At 36.8% G+C, this 16,435-nt stretch overlaps 1 protein-coding gene across 1 annotated transcript in view; it reads right to left on the bottom strand.

Annotated features, from left to right (window-relative positions):
- The window catches only part of GABRB3 (gamma-aminobutyric acid type A receptor subunit beta3), a 258,786-nt gene that overhangs the window by 67,562 nt on the left and 174,789 nt on the right, over positions 1 to 16,435 (bottom strand). The gene's annotated exons all lie outside the window — the stretch shown is intronic.

The following is a 16,435-nucleotide window of genomic DNA, read 5'->3' as shown; positions in this document are numbered from 1 at the left end:
TCAATTTTTAATAAGTGTGTTCCAGGTGTATAAATGCTATGTCTAACTAAGATAAATATTTAACTAAACATAGACATTTCAAAAACAGTAGTATGAACATAAAGACCATAGAAAGCAACGACAAAACACAAAGAGCTGGGAAGGAATTTAAAACATCCCCTTGGACCTACCCCTACATTCAGGCAGACATAGCATTAAACCATCCAAGGCAGACAAACTTTTATACATCTGACTTCAATATTCAGACACCTTTCATCTTTTTCTGTCCTCTGTGGAAGTTGTAAATACAAGTTCTTTCCTCAAATACAGCATTACTCTGAGATTTTTCCTTTGAATGCTCCCTATTTCTCCCATCTTTTGATAGCTGCTATGTCTTCCCATCTGTGTTGTTGTTGTTCCAAAGTCTGTTTACATCATTATAAATGGGAAATCAAAAGAGATGAGCTGAAGGCATGGGAAGACCTGAGAAGGCAGTGTATGTGTTTGTGTGTGTGTGTGTGTGTGTGTTTGTGTGTGTGTGCATGCATGCCTGTAAGCATCCAAATTCAGCTATATGATCAAAAGGGACCTTCCCAGAGAAAAGATTTTTGGCCACTTCAGAAAGAACCCCACGTACAAGACCTTCTACTGAGATTTTTTTTTAATAGAGTAAGAAAAAAAGTAGGGCAAGGGGAAATCAAAACCTACACAAAAAAATAGAAACTATCCCATTGTTTTACCAATAGTATATATTTTTTAGTTTAATATTTCATTTTTCCCCAATTATGTGTCCAATAGCACATATTAACTCAATGTTATCGACTGGTTTAAAGCCTAAAAAGTTCTTTCCTCACAACTGTAATCTTACCTCAGTCACTTGACACCCACTAGCTGTGTGACCTTAGGCAAGTCACTTAACCCCAATTTCCTCATCCTGGGTCACTCAAAACAAAATCAAGTGCAAGTCATTATTTCTCTGATGGTATGGTCTTCTTCAGCAATGAAGGACGAACATACACATAATAAGTATTAAGTTTTGGCCGTTTTGCAAATGAGAAGACTGAGACTCAGGAAACAGAAATAGCTTGCTCAAATTTGTACCATGTACATAGTCAAAGAGACAGGATTTAAACTTGAACAATCCCACCCAATACTACCTCTAAATAATAATGAAGTCCGAAAGAATTTTGAGTATCACACCTAGAGATCTGAGCTTAAGCCAAAGTCAAAGAAGATAAAATTACTTCTCAGATTGTGGAAGAAAAATTATTACTTTTAACACTTGAATTTCTCAGTGACTGTTTCCTACCACTGAATCAAGTGCATATAAAGTACCTACAGCACTGTTCTGAACTATAAGGAAAAAAAAAAGTTCTTATTCTCCACGAATGTGAAAGGCAGTGTGGTCTAGTGGATTAGAAGGCTGGCCTTCAAGTCAAGATGATTTGGGAAGTCCTGCCTCTGAGATATGCTAGCATGGGTAAGTCACTCAGTTTCTCCCTGTCCCATGCAACTCTCTAAGATTATGAGTTAGAGGACAGTTGTCAACAGTAGCAGTACAGGGAGTTTCCACACTGAAATTTCCTTATGCTAGTGAAATTATATAGATACACCACAAAACACCACTGGCAAGAAAGATGAATACATATGACATATATATACACACATGCATGCATACATATATGTGAACATACATGTACATATATTATATTTAAATGTCCCAGGACTTTGCTATTTAATATGGGAGAAAACACAGCATGTTCATATTAATACATGGAACAGTGAAAAATATAAGGGAATACTATATGTACATATATATACACACACGTGTGAGTATGTATGTGCGCTAAAACTGATGGAAATTATAAGAGAAGGAGTAGTTAGGAATGGCTTCATAGAGGATGGAAGGCTTGAGTAGGGCCTTGAGGGATGAGCAAAAAATTTCTTGAGCTCAAAAAGCAACATATGCTATACTCTGTACATAGACATGACCATGACATTTTTAGAGGATGTGACCAGACAGAATACCATGGATCACATGTTTTTTGAAATAGTGGGAAATAATTAGAGAAGCTTACAAAGGATTACATGTACTGTCTCAATCAATTCCTAGAATGATTCTGTGAAGTAAGCAGTGCAAGGATGACTGTCTCCATTTTAGTAGATGAGGCTACATATAGGGGTCTCTGGTTACAGAGCTGAGGTTTGTAAATTAGACCATCAGGAGTCCATCATAGGCCTTTCAATTGGATACTAGATTTCCTCCTATTATTCCATGCTACTATATTTGGAAAGGTGGGTTAGGGCAGATTATGGAAGACAATGAAAGCCATATCTTAAATTTAGATTTGATTCAGGAAGGAATCATAGCAGACCTGTAGATAAGGATAAGTCCTTATAAAAAGACATTTTTATATATAAAATCATTTCCTCTCTCCCTATTTTTGTTCAATCTATTCACACAAATAGCCTGAGTGCTCCATTAGGATTTCTGAAATGCAAAAAAAAATACTTAGGGTACAGTATAGAACATACTGAGTGAATCCTTAGTGAAGGATTGATGAAAAAGCATGGATAAGAATCACATAGGATGAGAAGTCACAAGTAGGTTGCCATTTGCCCTGATCTTTGCAATGGCCCCAACATCCATGAGGTCATAGAATAATTGAAGAATGAAGCACCATATATTAAGACAAAAAATACAAGAATATTAGTAAACAGTACTATTAAAATACAAAATTTAATCATTTATTTTTGTAAATGTCAAGGAGGAGAATTAATGAGAAATCTGATCCTAAAAATGAACCTGAATTTAGTCTTTCTTTACAAAAAATAAATTTGATTCATTTTCGAATAGATTCACCCTCTTTAAGACTGGTCTCAGGTAATCTTTACAATGTTGAAAAAAGTACAATGTGCTCTCTATCTTCTCACCATACTCATCCTCAATCTGGAATCTTAAGGATATAACAATTGTTCCTGAAGTTTCTTGGCACTAGTCTTTCAAATAAGATTTCAGAAAGAGCCTGAAGCTCCCAGCCTACTTTTAGGCTGGAGTTGGTAGTTACTTATGGTACTAAAATTAATATATGACTTTGCACTTCATTAGTAACCAATCTATCCTAATCTACCAATCTACCACGTACATTAATTGGGAAATTCTGGAAAGGGTTAATTGTGTAGGAAAGATGTTTGTGTGAAGTGAAGGAAGATGAGACAGAGAGGTAATGTTAGGGAAAGCACAGGGCTATAAGAAATGGGAATACATTTCCTAAGAGACAATAAATAGGGTCAGTAGACCTGTACTCTATTTTTCCAACTAATATATACATAAGGTATCTCATCTTCTCTAGAACCTTAATCACTAGGAAGGTTCTTCTCAAGATCTAGCCCTACACTATCACCCCCCTTCCCACACATACACACCACTTGCCACAAGTCCTAGAATTGCTAGTTATGCCTCTGTTTGAATTCATTTCCAGGCTGGTTTTGTTCAGTCATTTCAGTTGTGTCCAACTCTTCATGACACCACTTGGAGTTTTCTTGGCAAGGATATTGCAATGGTTTGCCATTTCCTTCTCCAGTCATACGGGGAGCCAATAAAGAAACAACTCTACAACATTTAGAGGCAGTTTTCCAACCTCTATTGGCCTGTAGTTATTTACAGACCCTATAATGCTGCCACTATTAAGCACCAAAGAAAATCAGATCTAACTATGCTCCCCATATTGGAAATCCACTTTCCATCTCCCCAACTCATATACACACACATTTCTGTGGTTTTGTCTTAATTTAGGGGATGGGGTAAGGAATGAAGTTGTGATTTTACTAATATATGGAAGTCTAGGTGAGGAAACCCCTCTTTACCAACATGCTGTTTTCATTTTCTCTGCAAATTAATTGTCATAGAGAGTTGCCTAGAGCAGAAGTCTCAAACATGGCCATCAGACCCATGATATTCCTGAATGTGTTCTGAATCAGATGAAAATGTAATTCCTATCTGATTTTAATGTGTTGATATACGAATAAAAAACAAATATATAAACACATGAAGTCTTCTAATTCTATATGTGGCCCTCAGTGATCCTTATTGGCTCCCATTTCTACTTGAATTTGACAACACTGACCTAGAGCATTGAGAGAGATTAAGGTCACATAGCCAGTATGTACCATAGGCAAGGCTTGAACTTAAGTGCTCCTGGTTCCAAGGTGAAGTTAATCATCCTCTATGCCACAGTACCTTTCTTAGTTAATTCTGTTAACAAGTGTTTCGTGGATTATTTTTCATGAAGAAGAAGATGAATGGCATGGTCCCTGACCAGCAGGAATTGATAATGTAATGGGAGAAGTAGAACACACTAAAATAGCTATAATAAAAAGTGATACAGGATGAGGTGCTATACATAGGGAAGTTATTATTACTAAAGGTTGTAATGGTAATGATTGAGAAAGATTGCTTCAGAATACAGTTGATTACTGAGCTGGATTTTCACAAATGACTAGGATTTTGACAATCAGGGATGGAATTTCTGACAAAGAAAGGCATAAGCAAAAATTCCTTTTCCTCCATGGATGCTTTTGGTGTTCATTTTAAAATATTTTTTTCTTGTTGTTGTTTGTGTTCTTGTAAATGTGTACTCCCCGCAGTGGTTTATATTACAAATCATCCACACCTTCTTATCCTGTGTATTCTTTGATCCAGTGACACTGGCCTCATTGCTGTTCCACCAACAAGATAAGGCAGTTTCCTCTGTCTGTTCCTTATACCTGGAATGTTCTCTCTATTAATCTCTACCTACTGCTTTCCATGACTTCCTTTAAGTCTCAGTCAAAATCCCATCTTCCACAGGAAGCCTTTCCTAACCCCTCTTAATTCTAGTGACTTTCCTTTGTTAATTATCTTCTATTTATCCTATATGTATAGTCTGTTTGTATATGTTAATTTGTGTTCTCCCCCATTAGAGTATGAATTCCTTGAGTGCAAGAACTGTCTTTTGCCTATTTTTTCATTCCTAGCATTTAGCACAATACCTGGCACATAGTAAGTGGCTACTAAATGTTTACTGATTAATTGATTGATTGACTAATTGTATAACCCTCATCCATGTACTGTTGTAACCACTCAGTACACCAAAGACCTGTCTCTATACCATTTGATAAAATGTGGTACCAGTGAAGCATGTGGGTTGTTCATCTGCTGACCTCCATTTTTACTACATGACCTACTTTTCCAGTTATAAATTTCTGTGATGATATAATTTAGAGAGGGCATTAATAATCTGGCTCCAACCTACCTTTCCAGACATACTTCACATTGTTTCTCTTCATGCACTATGTAATTGCCAGCCAAACTGTCCTACTTGTTGTTCTCTGAATCAGCTATTCCATTTCCCTCTTACATGCCTGTTCAGACTGTCCTTCATACCTGGAATGCCATCCTTCCTCATCATCACTTTTTAGAATTCTTACATTTATTCAGGTTTTTCTCAAATGACATCTCTCACATTCCTCTATTGGTGGCCCTGGTCTGTCTGTTTCTAATACACAAACACACACACACAATACATATATGTATAGATATGGCACTCGTATGGGGTTTTCCTTATAAGGAATTCCCTCACCCAGTGCAAATCTGCCACTATTCCATACCTAATAGTCTTAGAGAATTGACCACATCACTAGGAGTTTAAGTAACTTGACCAGGGTTCTCCAGTTCCTATAGGTCAAGAACAAGATTTGGACCCAGATCTTCCTGGCTCTGAGACTAGTTCTTGATCCATTATACCATGCTGCTTGTCATCTTATGTTTAATTACTGTTCATCTGTTATAGTCTCAAAAGAATGTAAGTTCCTTGAGAACAGTGACTGTTTTTCAGTTTGTTTTTTGGTCTTTTTATTTTTGCAGCTTTGTCAGTTAGTCAAGAAGTATCTATTAAGTGCCTGTCAGGCACTGTGCTAAGCACCTGGGATAAAAAGAAATGTAAATGTCAGTTTCTGTCCTCAAAGAGTATGATGTAGAGACAACATGGAGACGAATGTTTTAGAATACTTGTTGAATTGATTTATATATGCAGTTCATTGTTGGCTATTTATTTCAGTGCATTTGGATCCACAGTAGGTCCCTCCATTGTCTCTCGTGTGACTCATAGCTTTAATTCTTCAGAAACCATAAGACTCAGCCTTATGATAGCTCATAGAGAAAAACTGATGTCAGCATTCACTTCAGGATGAGCTAGATACTTTACCATCTTAAGGTGACTATGCTCAGGTGGAGGCACCTGAATCCCAATGGACATTCATGAATCAATTTACACCAGAGGGCTCAGTTCATCTTAATTTTGCAACATAGTTTTTCTTTTTAATCTCTAACCCTCTTTATATTTTGATCTCTCACCAAGTTAAAAAATCTATTTATTCTCTGCCTTTTTGTTCTTAGACCAGTAGCTTTAGAAACTGGGTCAAGTAGACAGTAGAATGTTAACCATACTGTTATATCTCTTACCATTAAGACAACTGGACTTTCCTCCCATTGCAAAGTTGTACATAATAAAGCAATATTATGTAGCTATCAGCTCTTTCACAACAAATACCTTGTATAGGAAGACTAACATTGCTATTTCATATTTCCTGAATAGAGCAAGGTAGGACCTGAATTCTAGTGGAAATGAGATAATGGAGAGAGTACCAACTTAGATATGAAATACAGGGAAACAAGAAAGAGACACATTTTTCTGGGACTTAGGTACAAGGTAGAGTCCTTTTCATAAGGAATACACAGCAGACCAATAGTTAGAATTGGAATTCAAGGTCATGGTGCAACAACTACCATTGCTGGCCTAATGCTAAGCCACCAGAGCTATGTATCATTACCTCCTCATGTTTATAACCAACTGTACTGTACCGCAAGTTAGGGATAGGGGTGAACCTCCAGGCTGAGGTTAAGTGGACACAGCCATCAGAAAAAAGTAAGGACAGAATGCCAGCCTAAGGTATTACGAAGAGTGATATGCAAAGCCAAGGAATTTTCTTAAGCTGAAAATGACTTTTCTTTACAAGAGAACTATGTGCAGGGCCATAATTAATTTAGATGTTAATTATTCACTTCACCTCTCTGAGACCCATGTTCCTCATTTGTTAAATGAAGACACTGGACTAAATGGCCTTCAAAGCCATTTCTAGCTCTAAAGTTTACAATATTTTATATTCTTGATTCTTTAATTCCCATTCTTTCCTATTTAAGGACATTATCCCTGTTTTGTCTAGCATATTTCCCCATACATGACAGGAAAAGATGCTAAGACTTTCAAAAATTTATTAGAATTAAAAATTTAGACATGTAAGGGACCTCAAAGGACATTTGTGATCCAACCTAATCACCTATTTTTTTTTCAAAATAAGAATACTGAGGTTAAGTGTCCCATCCAAGGTTACAAAGATAGTGATCTAGGAAGGATTTAAACCCAGTTTCTATGACTACTCCAAAGCCAGCATTCGTAAATTACAAATGAACACACACACACACACACACACACACACATACATGAAACTGTCAGTTTAGTAACGGACTGTATTTTCAAGGTATATCATATTATATTTTATATTATATATAACACACTATTTTATCATATAACATAATTATATATTTATATATATGCCATATATGTGTGTGTAATGTGTGTGTATATATAATATATATGTAATATACACACATATGCCATATATAGTATATTTCTATACTAGATTTACACAATTCAGTCTATATTGCTAATAAAAGAAATAACATTTTAAAGAATGGTTAACTTCAGATCAGCTTGTAAAGGTCTGTTTATTCACACTTCAGTTATTAATAATAGCACCAATCAATTCCCTTTGAAATCATAGTGTGGAACCTATCCTCATTCTCTCTGCTCCCCTTGAGTTTCCATGACTCTCATATGAGTCCTTGGTAGAGGTTTCATTAATTGGATAATTCTGGAGGAAGAGATTTGGTGGCAGGTGTTGCAGGGCCCAGGAGAAAGAATGAAGAAATAGGATCCACCTCGGTTGAGGAGGAGGAAGATGGAACAGGATAGAGCTCTGGAAGCATAAACAATTTTTTGGTGCAGGCTCCTTTCTAGGAACTTCCAATATGAATTCTTTCTCCACCAATCTGGGGAGACTTAGACAGTTGCCTGCATGGAACAATAGAAAGTTTAAAGTTATATGTCTAAGTTCACAAACTAGCTTATGTCAGTGGCAGGACCTGGATCCAGGCATTCCTAATTACAAGTACAGATCCCTATTCACTACACTATCTCTCTGAAAGCAAGAAAAGAAAAAACAGATCATCTGTGGGTCAAATATTCAAGGACCTGTAGTCTCAAAGTCTAAACTCCTGAAAAGCTAACTAGTGTTTTTTTGTTTTGTTTTGTTTTAAATACTCAGGATTCAAGCAGGTCTTAGGTATTTAATCTTACACATATTTTACTAAGATATAAAAAAAATTCTGGGAATCCATCAGTATTTACCACATTAAAATGAAATATGTGTGTGGATCTATATTCTCTTTAAAAGTAGTAATAGTGCTCATTACTCTATGATTAAATAATTGGAGAGATTCCCAAGTAAACAAAGAAAGAAAAATTAACTTGGTCCTGAGAAAGTAATGCAATCTCGAAACCAAATTTCAATATTTACCTGCAGCTGTGAAAGCCACAGGACACCCTCATTTGCATCTGGTTCATCAATTTTATAATGCAAAATGTCTCAGGTATGTTGTTCTCAGGGTAAGGCTGATGGAGAATTATTCTGAGAAGCGTATACAATCCCTGGGTGGTGGTGACTTCCTTCAGAGGCACTGCTGACACTAAGGCTATACTGGGGAACCCTGGCAAGTGATATTCAGTGTTTAAAATGGACTTTATAATCTAGGATATCCAACTCTTCCATGAGACTCATATTCAACAAATATTTTCTGATATCCTCATTTCTTTACTACAGCATACCCCCTGTGGTCTTTCTATTTTTATTTGATAAATGATGAGGTGATCCTTAATGCAGCAACCACTTAATCATATAAATAAGTATTAAATTAATTCAGGCTATAGGCCCATAGTTCTGTAACTTTAGTACTTAGACAAGACACTTGGTCTTTGTGGGCCTCAGTTTTGTCATCTATAGCCTATTGTAATAGATAATTATTAATATCCCTTTAATATTTAAAATTCTACTATTCTCACCATTCTTCCCCTACTACTTTCAATTATATAGAGTAATTACTATGAGATAGGATTGACAAAAGAATTATGATCTGATCAGCTTTAAGAGATGGAAGAAGTATTTATACATTTCAGGTAGTCTCTAAGTAGCTTTTAGGATTAAAAAAAACCAAAAACATCTAAAAAGAAATGTGGAAGCCAAATGGCATAATGTATAGAGAACTGGTCTCAGAGTCAGCAAGACTTGTTTCAGACACATACAGACTATATAACCTTGGACAATTCATTTAATCTCTCAATGCCATAGGTATTTCCCTAAGAATATAAATAGCTCAGCAGTTGCTGATCTATATAGGAACTTTGATACCACTGAAACTACAGATCAGAGCAAAAAACAAAAACATAAAGAGAGATGGAGAGAGAACGATAGAGAGACATGGAGATAGATAGATGATAGATAGATGATAGATAGATAGATAGATAGATAGATAGATAGATAGATAGATAGATAGATAGATAGGTAGATGGATAGATAGATAGATAGGTAGATGGATGGATGGATGGATGGATGGATGGATGGATGGATGGTTGGATAGATAAAAAAAATCACTAAAGACAGCTTTTTTTTTTCCTGGAACAAATGCAACATGTATCAACCTTATGACAACTGAAATCTTGACCTTAGTGCAAACAATCTTTCCTGAAAACAAGAAGAGCCCTCAGCTCCACCTAACAACTGACACACATTATATACGAAAAATATTTGTGCCCTTGCCCTTCACAAATTGCAAGATACACAACAACCTAGTGATAAAAAGGATCTTCTTCTTTTGTGGTGCCCTTCTATTATGCCTTAGGTTAGGATCATTGATCTGGAGGTAGAAAGCATTTCAGTGACTAATCATACCCCTCCTTGGGAAGTAGAAAATTGAGAAAGAATTTTTACAGGTAGTGTCTGTGATAAAGTCCTCATTTGCAAAATATAGAGAGAACTGAGTCAATTTTATAAGAATACAAGTCATTCCCCAATTGATAAGTGGTCAGAGGATATGAATAGGCAGTTTTCAGAGGACGAAATTAAAGCTATCTATAGTCATATGAAAAAGTACTCTAAATCACTATTGTTTAGAGAGATGCAAATTAAAACAGTTCTGAGGTACCACATCTCACATTAGACTGGCTAACATGAAAAAACAGGAAAATGATAAATATTGGAGAGGATGTGGGGAAGTTTGAACACTAATTCATTGTTGGTGGAACTGTGAACTGATCCATCCATTCTGGAGAGCAATTTGGAACAATTTTTATAGGCAAAGGGCTATAAAAATATGAATACTCTTTGACCCAGCAATATCACTTCTAGGGCTATATCCCAAAGAGATTATAAAAATGGAAAACACCCACATGCATATTTATAGCAGCTCTTTTTGTGGTGGCCAGGAACTAGAAATTGAGGAGATGCCCATCAATTGTGGAATGACTGGATAAGCTGTGGTATATGAATGTAATGGAATACTATGGTGATATAAGAAATGATGAACAGGTGAATTTCAGAAAAACCTGGAAAGACTTATATGAACTATTGCTAAGTGAAATGAGCAGAACCAGAACACTACACACACTAATAGGCATTGTGTGGGAGGACCGATTTTGATGGACTTAGCCCTTTTCAGCAACACAAAGATCTAAAACAATTCAAAGGACTCATGATACAAAATGTCATTCACATCCAGAGAAAGAACAATGAATTAGGAACATAGAAGGAAGCAGACTATTTCTTTTTTATTATGTTATGTTTTATTTTTCTCATGGTTTCTCCCATTCCCTATAATTCTTCCATGCAGCATGACTAATGTGAAAATCTGTTTAATGAGAATGTATGTGTAAAGCCCGTATAAAATTGCATGCCGTCTTGGAGAGGGAGACAAGAGGGAGGGGGAGAAATATTTAAAACTTATGAAAGGGAGTATTGAAAACTGAAAACAAATAAATTAGTAAATTTGGAAAAAATCAATAAATTTGGGAAAAAAAATTTTCTTAAATCATACCCCTCCTCATTTTACAAATGAGAAAGCAGAGTGTAAGCAATTTGTCCAAAGTCACATGGGAAGTAAACTGTGAATGGTGTGGTATTTGAATCTCAATCATCTGCTCTTCTGATGGTGTTACAAAGCCTCCAGTGATGGCATGACACTCATGGAAATTCAATGAGCTCTCCAAGGTTACACAGGTCAGAGATGAAATCTGAACACCATCCTCCTTTGGCTCAAGAGCTAGTACACTGTCCTCCATTATCTCCCATTAACAAAGGCTGCCTTGCACCTATCATAAAAGAGAACATGCTTTATTTTGTAGAGTTCATGAAAAGGAACAATCTAATATACCTGAAGAGTGAATTCCCAATATAATGTTGTGTCTATCATTTTGGGAAATAGCCATTCTGTACTGTACTCTGAGCTGTGAATTGTACATGTCTACAACCTCAAAGAAAACCTTGTTCCTTGAAAAAAAAACTCACATATCTTTCTAGTGTCCTAGGTTCTCTGCTATAGCCCTCCTGTTGATGGAGTATTATTTTGAGAAGCTCATACAATCTAATTTTTAAAACCTAACTTGTAAAAAAAAGAAAACAAAGGACAGCAGACATGAGGTTACCTTTACTTAAAACCAAGTAAAATATCAACAGAATCTAATTTATAATGTGTTTGTGACCTGGGATGATGGCAGATTATTTTTGCAGAGATAGTAAGGCAGAGTGATAGGGTCTTTGCCCCAGACTGTCTGAAGTTGAAAAGGTTATCCAAGCAAATATTGTTCTTTAGCCTACCACCACCTATACTACCACGTGACTGTGCTTCATAATTCTCCTCCAGTATAATTATTCTCTGCACCATGATTGCAGTGAAAACAAAGTTACCTGTTAAGGTAAGATCCTGAGGTTCTTTTACACTGCAGCCATGTTTCTCTCTAGCATGGGCTTTCTCTACTCTCTCCCATAGGTGTGATCACCCTTATAGTACTGTAGCACCCTTATAGGACTTTAGTATCCTCTTTCCTGCTTCTCCTCTCAAGAGTTTCTGTCTCAAAATTTCTCCATTAGACATCCATTTTTAAAGTCTCTTCCCTGATCCTTCTGTTATCCCCACCTTTACCCCAGTTGTTTGACCCAGATACCATAATTATGAGTCATAGCCCTGTCTTTTGGGAACTACAGTACCCAGAATTCTGCACAAGTTTCAGCAGAAAATGACATCACCTTGGAAGTCACAAGAGGCAAGTGCACAAGAAGCACAGATTTTGAAAAGAAGAGTGATGAGAGCAGATGAGACACATAATGTGACTGGGAAAATGAGAGAGGGGAAGAGGTAGCCCTGGAGCCAGGAGCTTTTCCTCAAGGCTGTTTCCTCTTACAAGAGGCTGCAGACAATGAGATATTCACCTGCAGTAGAAGTAGCTATATAATCCAGCATAAGTGTCACTTGAACAATGATGTAAATACGAGGGGCAAAAAGGTTGTGGGTCAAACAGCACAGCTTTATGGTACCATAAGCGAGAAGAAACCCTAGTTCTCTGAATCATATGAGTGCATGTTAAGAAGGCCAACACACCTCAAGAGCAGTGATGGGGTACTTGGGTGCATGTGCTTGGGCCCCAATTCTAAAAATCACATTTCTTTTTAAAAATTACATTTCTCCCTAGCCTCAAAATACTATCCCAGGCAGTTTCTCCCAAGGACACAGACCGCCCAAGGACATAGCCTGCCCTAGCAACAACCGTTATCTCCCTTCCTGCTATAGTAGCCAGTTGCACCTATAGAACTCATTAGTTTGAACCAGCTGTGTACTGGCTGAATGGGCTGTGTACTGGGTCATAACAACATTTACTACTCACTGAACAATCATATGTATCCTAGACTTAGACATATCTATACTCCCTTACATTGATCTTGTCTAACAAGACACTGATGAGAGCAACCTGATATTTCTGAGTCAGCCCTGATGGTTGGTTGACTTAGTGATGTTTAAGGCCAAAAATCACACCTCCAGATAGCCCCCCTTAGGCTATTTCCTGATAAACTTTGGGTAAAATACCTACACAGTAGATATCAAAAGTGCATGTTCCTTTAAGAACTGACCTTAATCTTAATTCCTTAATCACTCCCTAATCCCACCCCAAAACACATAGTTAGCATATTTGGCACATGTTTCCTATAGAATATCTTATATAAACTTTCCCTGTACCCTTCTGAATTTGCAGGTTCCCTAAGAACTCTCGCCTGCTGAGAAGTGTAATAAATCTTTACTTTGATCTCAACAATGCTTGAGTCCATGAATTCTTCTCCAGGAGACCAGACCCTGGTACCTTGGTCTTTGTAGGCATCTCACACCACCCTTCCAGCCCTCATCAGCAGGAGCCAACATTTCTACCCATGTGAAATGATCACTTTTGACTCTTTCACCCAGGAGGCAGTGGATCTCAGCCACTGTGTTAACAATTCAAGAAAAGTAGAGAAAGACTAGTTTCATGATGAGGTGTCACATCACAGTTAAAGTCCCATCTTCTGCCAGAAACCCCAGTCCTTCTTAATTCTAATGCTTTCCCCCTGATACTACCTCCAATTAATATCCTGTTAAATTTTTAAATGTTCAATTATATCTTATTCAATATATATGCATATACATATATGTATATGTATCTATATAATATATATGTATCTTATTTGTATATATCTGTTTGTGTGTTATCTAACTTATTAGACTTTGTTCCAAGACCAATGACTTTTTTTTTTGTGAGTTTTTGTTATTTGCTTTCTTTGCTTTATATCTCTACTACTTAGCACAGTGCTTGGCACATAGTAGGCATTTAATAAATAGTAATTGACCAACTGAGTACAGTCATGCTGTGTGTGCATCTGAATGATGATATTCAGGGATAAAATGTGAGTTTTATTAGAACCTACACATAATCTTTACACATGCAATATAGAACCCATTTTATTTTTAACAAATGTGGTCTAGCATTGTTACCAAGGTAACTCAGACGTGCTTATTTAGGCACTGTTCAACCCTACCAGATTGGCAAAAACTAAATTTCTATATATCTGTTATATAAAGTTCCTTTACTTTAATATGTAAATTGATCTAAGACTATTGATGTGGCTGCAGACTACAGCCCCTCCTTTCCTGTGGGATTCTTGCTTATGCCTTCCTGTAAATCTTCCACACAGGTTCCTTCCCCTGGTCCTCGAGGAATGCATTGATATAAGTAGAGCATGAGGTCAGCTGCTGGTTAGTCTTCCCTTTCTACATGTGATTTATCATATGGGATGGGATTTATGATCCCATCCTTTAGATCACTTCACCTGAGTAACTCTTCACTGACAATATCTTATGGCCTGATCCCCTACACCACACACATCTCCATTTAAGTAAACTTCTACTTTAATTCTAAGATATTTCATGATTTACAAACATATAGCATTAGTGTCAGAATATTATTGTTTATAAGTTTGGTATGTGGGAGTAAGAGACTTTCTGAAAGGTAATTCAGGTTACTGTCTATTTCTACTTTAGCTTAAACTCCTTGAATGTGCAATATTGGTTGAAAATGCATGCACTGTATTTAGACCGTCTCTTTGGCTTATATATTCAAGTTCATATCATAAATGAAAGAATGAAAAAACTATACGATTACGATGTCCTTTTTTTTCTTTTTTGTATCATGCCTTTTGATTCACAAATAAATTGGATTTAAGTGAGCTAGAGTTGCACGAATTCATCAGCCTCCCTTTGCCTCCTCCTAAGTCCAATCACAGTCCAATGGCAGGACAGAATAAAGCTGACTGGTGATGGCTCACGATGCAGTGGAATACCTTGGCATCTTTGATATCTGACCAAGCTCTAAGAGCTCCACAACACCTACTTCAGCTGCCTTCATGGCCATTGGAACAAAATGTTCTCATCCACCTATTCCACCAGGGGAAGTCTTCACATGGTTGGAGTAGACACACCCCTAACTTACCAGTGGGTTTGAGATTCCTTGGTTACTTTCAACCTGGTTTAGCCCATCTGCCAAAATGGTGTGCCCGGTGTGGCCACTGCACATATTACAGCTTCTTGTAGCCACAGGTGAGAGTTGGATAGAACAAAAAGATGGAAGGCATCCCTGAAAAAGGTTCAGCAGCCGTCACACCAAATGTACTAGTCTTCTGCTACCAAAGTGACACAGTTTCTGGTGTCAAGAAGCTTACATTCTAATGGGGGAAGAAAGTATTTACAAAGACATGGTGGTCAGGGAAAAATTCTGGTCTGGAGTGTCATAAGAAAGGTAAATGGAGCTATATATCAGCAAGCTACCATGATTTTCCCAGAAGCAAAGGAAGGCCAAGGAGGGAGGACGAGAATAGGTTGAGGTACTACAGTCAAGAGCAAGGTGTCTGAGATGAATGCATGTGTAGCCTAATTTGGTGCCTGCTAGTTTTAGTGAATTAGGTTGTACTCAGCTGGCCTGTATAGAGGATAGCCTAACTCTAGGATGCAGTTCCATAAATGAGTAGATTAAATTTCAGTGAAAGGGGCAATTAATCTTTGAGTGTCTCTTACATAAGATGCTGGTCCAGGTAGGGAAGAGCCAGGGGTGGTAGCAGATGTTATATCTAAGGTAGATATTTAAAAAAAGGCAAAATATATGGAGTACAATACTGTTCTTATTTTTCCAGTCATTCTTCATCCAGTTTCTTTTTCTCTATGTGGATAGTTAGACCAAATATAATTCCTCCTCAAAGACTCTTCCAACAAGGTGTATCCTAGAACATATCAAACCATGCAAAATTCATCAAAAGAATGTAACAAAGATAACTTTGATCAGCTATTGTTTGATTATCATATTCATTGATACATAAAACAGGAAGACATACCCACTGATAGAATCTGCTACCATCATAGAGCATGTTCAGTCAATTTCAAATGCAAAAAGAGAAAAGAAGAAAACTCCCCTTAGATAATGAGGTCTTCCAGATGCCCCTTATTATGGATGACATTGCGTTGGTTGCATGTAACCCTAGAAATCTCCACCAAAATGAGATTGATAATCACTCAAAAGTCACATAATGCAATGGAAATTTTTTAAAGTAGTATAATTAGAGATATAGTAAAATTAGTGGTCTTCACAGAAATATATTCCAATTAATCCCAATTATATCTTCTTGCAAATATTATTATGAAAGTAATGATAGAGCAGAGCTTACATACTGGGAGGTT

Source organism: Notamacropus eugenii, chromosome 5 (genome assembly GCF_028372415.1).
Source record: "Notamacropus eugenii isolate mMacEug1 chromosome 5, mMacEug1.pri_v2, whole genome shotgun sequence".
Taxonomy (NCBI): domain Eukaryota; kingdom Metazoa; phylum Chordata; class Mammalia; order Diprotodontia; family Macropodidae; genus Notamacropus; species Notamacropus eugenii.
This window is presented reverse-complemented; position numbering and strand designations above follow the sequence as displayed.